A 6,415-nucleotide genomic window follows, 5' to 3' on the forward strand; every position below is an offset into this window, starting at 1 on the left:
TTACCTTGCAAAAAGACTTTGATTTGGACAATCAATCTGAAGTATAGAAAGAGATATACTTCATCTTTTTGAGGGTAGGAGAAAAGATAGAACCTGATCATTGAATTGATTGGAAGTTAAATCAGAAACTCATGTCATTGACTTTTTTTGGTCCAGATTGGTTGAAATTGAATCCATTTAGGTTGAAAGCCATAGTGCTTATGCCTAGAGCGGTAAACCAGATACCTGCTACGGGCCAAGCAGCTAAGAAGAAATGTAAAGAACGGGAGTTGTTGAAACTAGCATATTGGAAGATCAATCGGCCGAAATAACCGTGAGCAGCCACAATATTGTAGGTTTCTTCCTCCTGACCAAATTTGTAACCTGCATTTGCGGACTGATTCTCAGTAGTTTCCCTGATCAAACTGGAAGTTACCAAAGAACCATGCATAGCACTGAATAGAGAGCCGCCGAATACGCCAACTACACCCAACATGTGGAATGGATGCATAAGGATATTGTGCTCAGCCTGGAATACAATCATGAAATTGAAAGTACCAGAGATTCCTAGAGGCATATCGTCAGAGAAGCTTCCTTGACCAATAGGGTAGATCAAGAAAACGGCAGTAGCAGCTGCAACAGGAGCTGAGTATGCAACAGCAATCCAAGGACGCATACCTAGACGGAAGCTAAGCTCCCACTCACGACCCATATAGCAAGCTACACCAAGTAGGAAGTGTAGAACGATTAGCTCGTAAGGACCCCCGTTGTATAGCCATTCATCGACGGAAGCTGCTTCCGAGATGGGATAGAAGTGCAAACCGATAGCTGCAGAGGTAGGAATAATGGCACCGGAGATAATATTGTTTCCATAAAGAAGAGAACCAGAAACAGGTTCACGAATACCATCAATATCTACTGGAGGAGCTGCGATGAAAGCAATAATGAATACAGAGGTTGCGGTCAATAGGGTAGGGATCATCAAGACGCCGAACCATCCAATGTAAAGACGGTTTTCAGTGCTAGTGATCCAGTCGCAGAAGCGACTCCATAAATTTGCGCTTTCGCGTCTTTCTATAATTGCGGTCATGGTCAGAACTTCGTTTATAAAATCATCAGAGGCTCCCAAGCATAAGGCTTGTTATTTTACAGTATAATATGATCAGGGACGTGCTGTAGGAGTAGCTCATTACCTTCTGGGTGGAATCGTCACAACATGGGCGTTCTTCCTGGCAAGAATTATTGCAATAGGATAAAGGCTAGGAGGATTTGAAAAGTATATGGCATCAAGATTTCCAAAGTTCAGCCAAGGCTTGGCTCAGGACCCAACTACTCGTCGTATTTGGTTCGGTATTGCGACCGCACATGACTTTGAGAGTCATGATGATATTACCGAAGAACGCCTTTATCATAAAATTTTTGCTTCCCACTTTGGTCAGTTGGCAATAATCTTTCTGTGGACCTCTGGTAATTTGTTCCATACCATTATTGGCAAAAAAAACACCCTCCAAACCCCTTCCTATCTATTAGATCTATGGGGATCTATTAACTTAGGATGGGAATAATGCCATTGAATCTTGGATATCCAAATTGATCATTAACTTCGGATGAATCATTTGCACTACCCATAGGGGTAGTCTCACTTAGTAATTTATTTTGTATCCGGTCATTAAGTTCACTCTTGTCTATATATCCAACTCGTGGAACGCGTCTTATTCCTGTAGATCCCATCAATCGTCTCTTCACTTTTTTGAAGATGGGTTTTAAAAATTTGGAAAAAATTCCTATATTTGAGGTTGGATCACCGAAAGGTATGTCAGTTTCTAATCCAAAGGTCGTTAAATAACTCCAACGCAATCTTTTTGCAGATTGGGGTTTGGATCTATGCCAAGGCTTCAAACGAAAAGGAAATAGAAGCTTTATCTGCATACCTTGTGTTTCCCATTTGTCTGGGAATGTTGTTTCAGACAATTCGGTACCATCAGAAGCACATATGACATGCATTTCTCTCCTCATTTCTTCCCAATCTTTGTAAAATTCGGGGACTTGAAATAATAAAATACGACCCATATTTTTGGCTATAATAAGTGATGGTAATATAATATTTTTTCTAATATTTGATTGAGCCATTAATAATAAACCTCTTAAATAGTGCAATTCTGGCCACGTTAAACATAAGGACTCAGCAATTGTCTGCTGGGATAATGGATCTTCGACTCTCTGGATTTTTTCCCTAACTTCTTCCCCGATTTGTTCCTTATCCACTCTACCAGAATCGGACGTGTCATAATAATCTTTAGGATAAGCGGGTATTTCTTTTCTTTTCAAAAAGAAAAGGGAATGTACATTCGGTTGTATCCTCTTCCATATCATAATTTTCCGTCTTTTAGCACGTATGGATCCTTGGATTAAGTTCCTCTGTCCAGGGAAGGGAGAAGAGATCATAAAAATCAATCCGACGAAACATTCAATCAACAACCAAATAGGGAGTTCGATCAACTAAATAAGATCGATTAATTTCGGATAGGAAAGGTCTCCAAATCTCCATCAAATTTCAATACCAGAGTAGCTTATATATTCATAAGCCAATGGGTCAGGTTCACTTACTTCTCCTCCGTTTTTTCCACTTCTTTTGAAGACTGGTAATTTGAAATTAACAGGTATCCATAATACCTCTGATATGTTCAAAATTGACAAAGATCGAGTAAACTATATACTGATCCTATAGTAGCAGGATGAAGAAGACTATTATTGATAAAAATATAGTGGTCCTCCCCCCATATTAGTTGTGAGACTCCGTCATAACAAATGTTTTGCCTGAAACCTATCATGACAGATAATTTTCGTCCCTGAAAAAGGGTTTTCATCTTGAAAAGATGTGGATCATACGATGAGAAATGGACACCCGAGCCTTCTTTCTTCGTGGGAAACATGAGCCCTTTATCGGACTTGAACCGATGACTTACGCCTTACCATGGCGTTACTCTACCGCTGAGTTAAAAGGGCCCCCTCATCATATATGAATGAGTGAGTCTACTATGGTAGATGGACAACAAATTGGATATGGATGATCCATCTATCTTTATAGATATCAAGTTGAGAACATATATTATAGTAGCTCGTAGGGTAAGGATCGCTATACTGGAAACTCCGGGCTGAGCTGATACGAAACGAATGGAGAAAAGTTATGCCTGAGAGCATTTGCTTAAATATGTTCGTGAGTCCTTCCATCTCTTTTATGGCTCTATCGTCATGTTAGGCCCGTGGGATTGACAGAGAGGGTAGGTAACTAGTTTGTACTTTGTCATGATGTTGGGATACATTATAGTTAGTTATTAGGATCTATAACTAATAATGGTGTTATGATGACCATTATTGGTTATACTATGGGGCTCTGGTGATGGGAATCGCGAATCTATTAATGAAGCGAATTTGATGAAACCACAATTAATACTGTAAAGGAGCGTTCATAAACTGGAGAGTCTGGCCCAATTCGTTCGACAGATCGTTTGGGGTAGTTTAAATATCTGGATTCAAAATTGTTTGATCGAGTAAAGGTAACTTCATAGGATTCATCATTGGCTTTATGTCATTTTGTACTTCCCTCCCCCACTCGGAAATTAAGGACCATTCCAATGTTCCTCTTCGCCACGCATGGACTGAACCAACGATGAAAATAAGCACGAGAATTGAAGCTCCTATAAATGCAGATATACCCTGTATACTAGAACTCATAGCCCATAGAGAAAGGGAGACTGTTCCAACATCAAGAACAACAAGATCTTTCTCCTCTTTTTTTTTTCTAAAAAAAAACCTTATTATCGTACCCATGGCATCTACGTCAGTTTATTCTCTTTTTTTTAGTGAAGGGCCCAAAATCGTAGAATACTTACTCACTTTCTAGATGATCCTGATAGAAAGATAAATTTGAAAAGTTTAAAATAATCACAAATCTTTCTAGTTACTTCGTTCCCTATTTCTACTGATTCTGATCCCTAGGAGAACAAATTCCACCGAGCTCGAACGAAATGCCGATAACCCAAGTAAACCAAAGTCATAGTTCTATAGCTATTCGGCTTCAACCTGGGGTCCTTCCATCCATAAGTTGAAGGTTTAGTCACGATGAAAAAATATCTTCCCCATAGATCTGTAATTTATCTAACCTTTCAAACATTCTGTGTCGCTATCTTGGAACCAAAAATGTGTTTATCTTTCATCATTTCAGACCCAGATTACGAGAAGGTATGCTATTCCTGGGTATTCATAGGGAAGGTTTTGAACCTATCTGTAAATAGAGCTTTAGATGGATCAAAGATCCATGTAAAAGATCCTTCAACATCCCTATTGATATGGATCCATAGTATTGATATGTTAGGATCCGGAGTTGAGGAATGAGGTGGTATATTGCTTGTATAACTAATATATATTACGGATGGAATGGATATGTGTATTAATTGGATAGATTGGTCAAATGGTTTCAAGGGTACTGGAAATTGGAGGATATTCCAGGATCAAATATCCAATTGATCACCACGTCGGTATTGTGAATATGCAGTTACGAATAATCCGGCCAAAGTTATAGGAATTAGACCTAACACAATTCCGGATGGCAAAGCCTCAATCATTTCTATTCAACGGAATAAGTAGGGATAATAGCTATACTGGATAGTACCCTTAATTTGCTATGAATCTCAATGATCAGAAATTTATATAGAGGGAATAAACAAAATTATTGAAATTGAAATAGTGAACTGAGAGGGTTTCCCCTTCCTTCATTTTGAATAAGTTGTATCTTGCTCGAACTACCTATAACAGGGTCTCGAAAAAGAAGTAATTTCTTTTGGGCTTGTATCCTCTTTCTGGGTTCACTAGGATTTTTCCTAGTCGGGATCTCGAGTTATTTTGGTGAGAACCTGATACCCCTATTGTCATCTCAGCAAATACTCTTTGTTCCACAAGGAATTGTAATGTGTTTTTATGGTATTGCAGGTCTGTTCATTAGCTCTTATCTGTGGTGCACAATTTTGTTCAATGTGGGTAGTGGCTATAATAAGTTCGATAAAAAAAAAGGAATTGTATGTCTTTTTCGTTGGGGATTTCCCGGAATAAATCGTCGTATTTTCCCACGATTTCTTATGAAGGATATTCAGATGATCAAAATGGAAATTCAAGAAGGTATTTCCCCTCGTCGTGTTCTTTATATGGAAATAAAGGGCCGACAAGACATTCCTTTAACTCGTACTGGTGATAATGTGAACCTAAGGGAGATCGAACAGAAAGCCGCTGAATCAGCCCGTTTCTTGCGTGTATCCATTGAAGGGTTTTGAAATCGGGGGTGTCTTTATCCTCGACATATATTCAAATGTTTTCATCCATTTGGATCCCAGGATGGAGCTATTGTATCCATGGTTTGATGGAAACGAAGACTTCCATACATGATTTTTGGGAAACCAGGACTTCCATTCAGTTTCTGTAACAGAGTACTCTTGTACCATTCTTAAATGGATCATTTATTGGCCTAAGCTCAACGCAAAAGTTCTGGATTTTTACACGCGAGACTATTTGTTTTGAATTATTGAATTAATAAAATAGTAAAAATCAATTGAATTCAAATGTATTTTAAAAATAATATTTTATTAATATAAAATTATCTTTTTAATAAATATTGCTTGAAAAAAAGATATTAATAAATATTGCTTGAAAAAAAGATATTGCTTGATTAAAAAGGTCAATAAAAAATAAATTTAAAATTTAGAAATAACAGAGATCTAATAAAATAAGCTTGCTAGCTTGTATCCGAAAGAGGGATCTTTGTATTGGGAAGTAGTCTTTCCAATGAGAGGGTAAAGAAGGGTTGGCAGGATATACATTTATCGAACATAAAATTATAGATAAGTTAGAGATGCAAATTAATGGTGAAGATATTAAAAAATTATGTTTGAGATCAGGAGGACAAGTGGAGGAGGAGGATATAATATTTCAGTGTATAAGATTGAATTAATAATTTTTTTTATTTCGGGAAGGAATTGAGAGTGAGAATTGATATAGGGTTTTTTCATTTTAATGGGTATTTAGGGTTAACTAAATCTGAAATAATTTTGGTGATAATATTTTGTTATTGAGTAGATTATTTTTATATTCAACATAAAATTTTATTTTAGATATAATCTAATTTTGAAAGAAAACAACTCTTTTCATTTTGTATATAACTATTTTTTATTATTAACCATGTATGTTGTAGATTGTTATTGCATGAAGTTTAAAATGCTGACATGTTTATTATTTTTGTAAGTTTTGAATACTTTTACCATATAAGATATTAACATGACAGATAAATTCTATAACAACCCTTATTTCCAATATTGGACGTCCGGGCGTTAACTATGCTGCTAATCATTTTCTATTGTGACAATATTCAACAGAGTTGCATTTATTT

General features: G+C 36.9%; 1 non-coding gene across 1 annotated transcript; it reads right to left on the bottom strand.

Moving 5' to 3' along the window:
- Positions 1 to 2,913: 2,913 nt before the first annotated feature.
- TRNAT-GGU (transfer RNA threonine (anticodon GGU)) lies at positions 2,914 to 2,985 on the bottom strand. Its single transcript has one exon. It is a non-coding gene; the product is annotated as a tRNA-Thr (tRNA).
- Between the last annotated feature and the right edge of the window lie 3,430 nt (positions 2,986 to 6,415).

Source organism: Pinus tabuliformis, chromosome 2_2 (assembly GCF_031772625.1).
Source record: "Pinus tabuliformis cultivar Carrire ecotype Pingquan chromosome 2_2, CPIR1, whole genome shotgun sequence".
Taxonomy (NCBI): Eukaryota; Viridiplantae; Streptophyta; class Pinopsida; order Pinales; family Pinaceae; genus Pinus; species Pinus tabuliformis.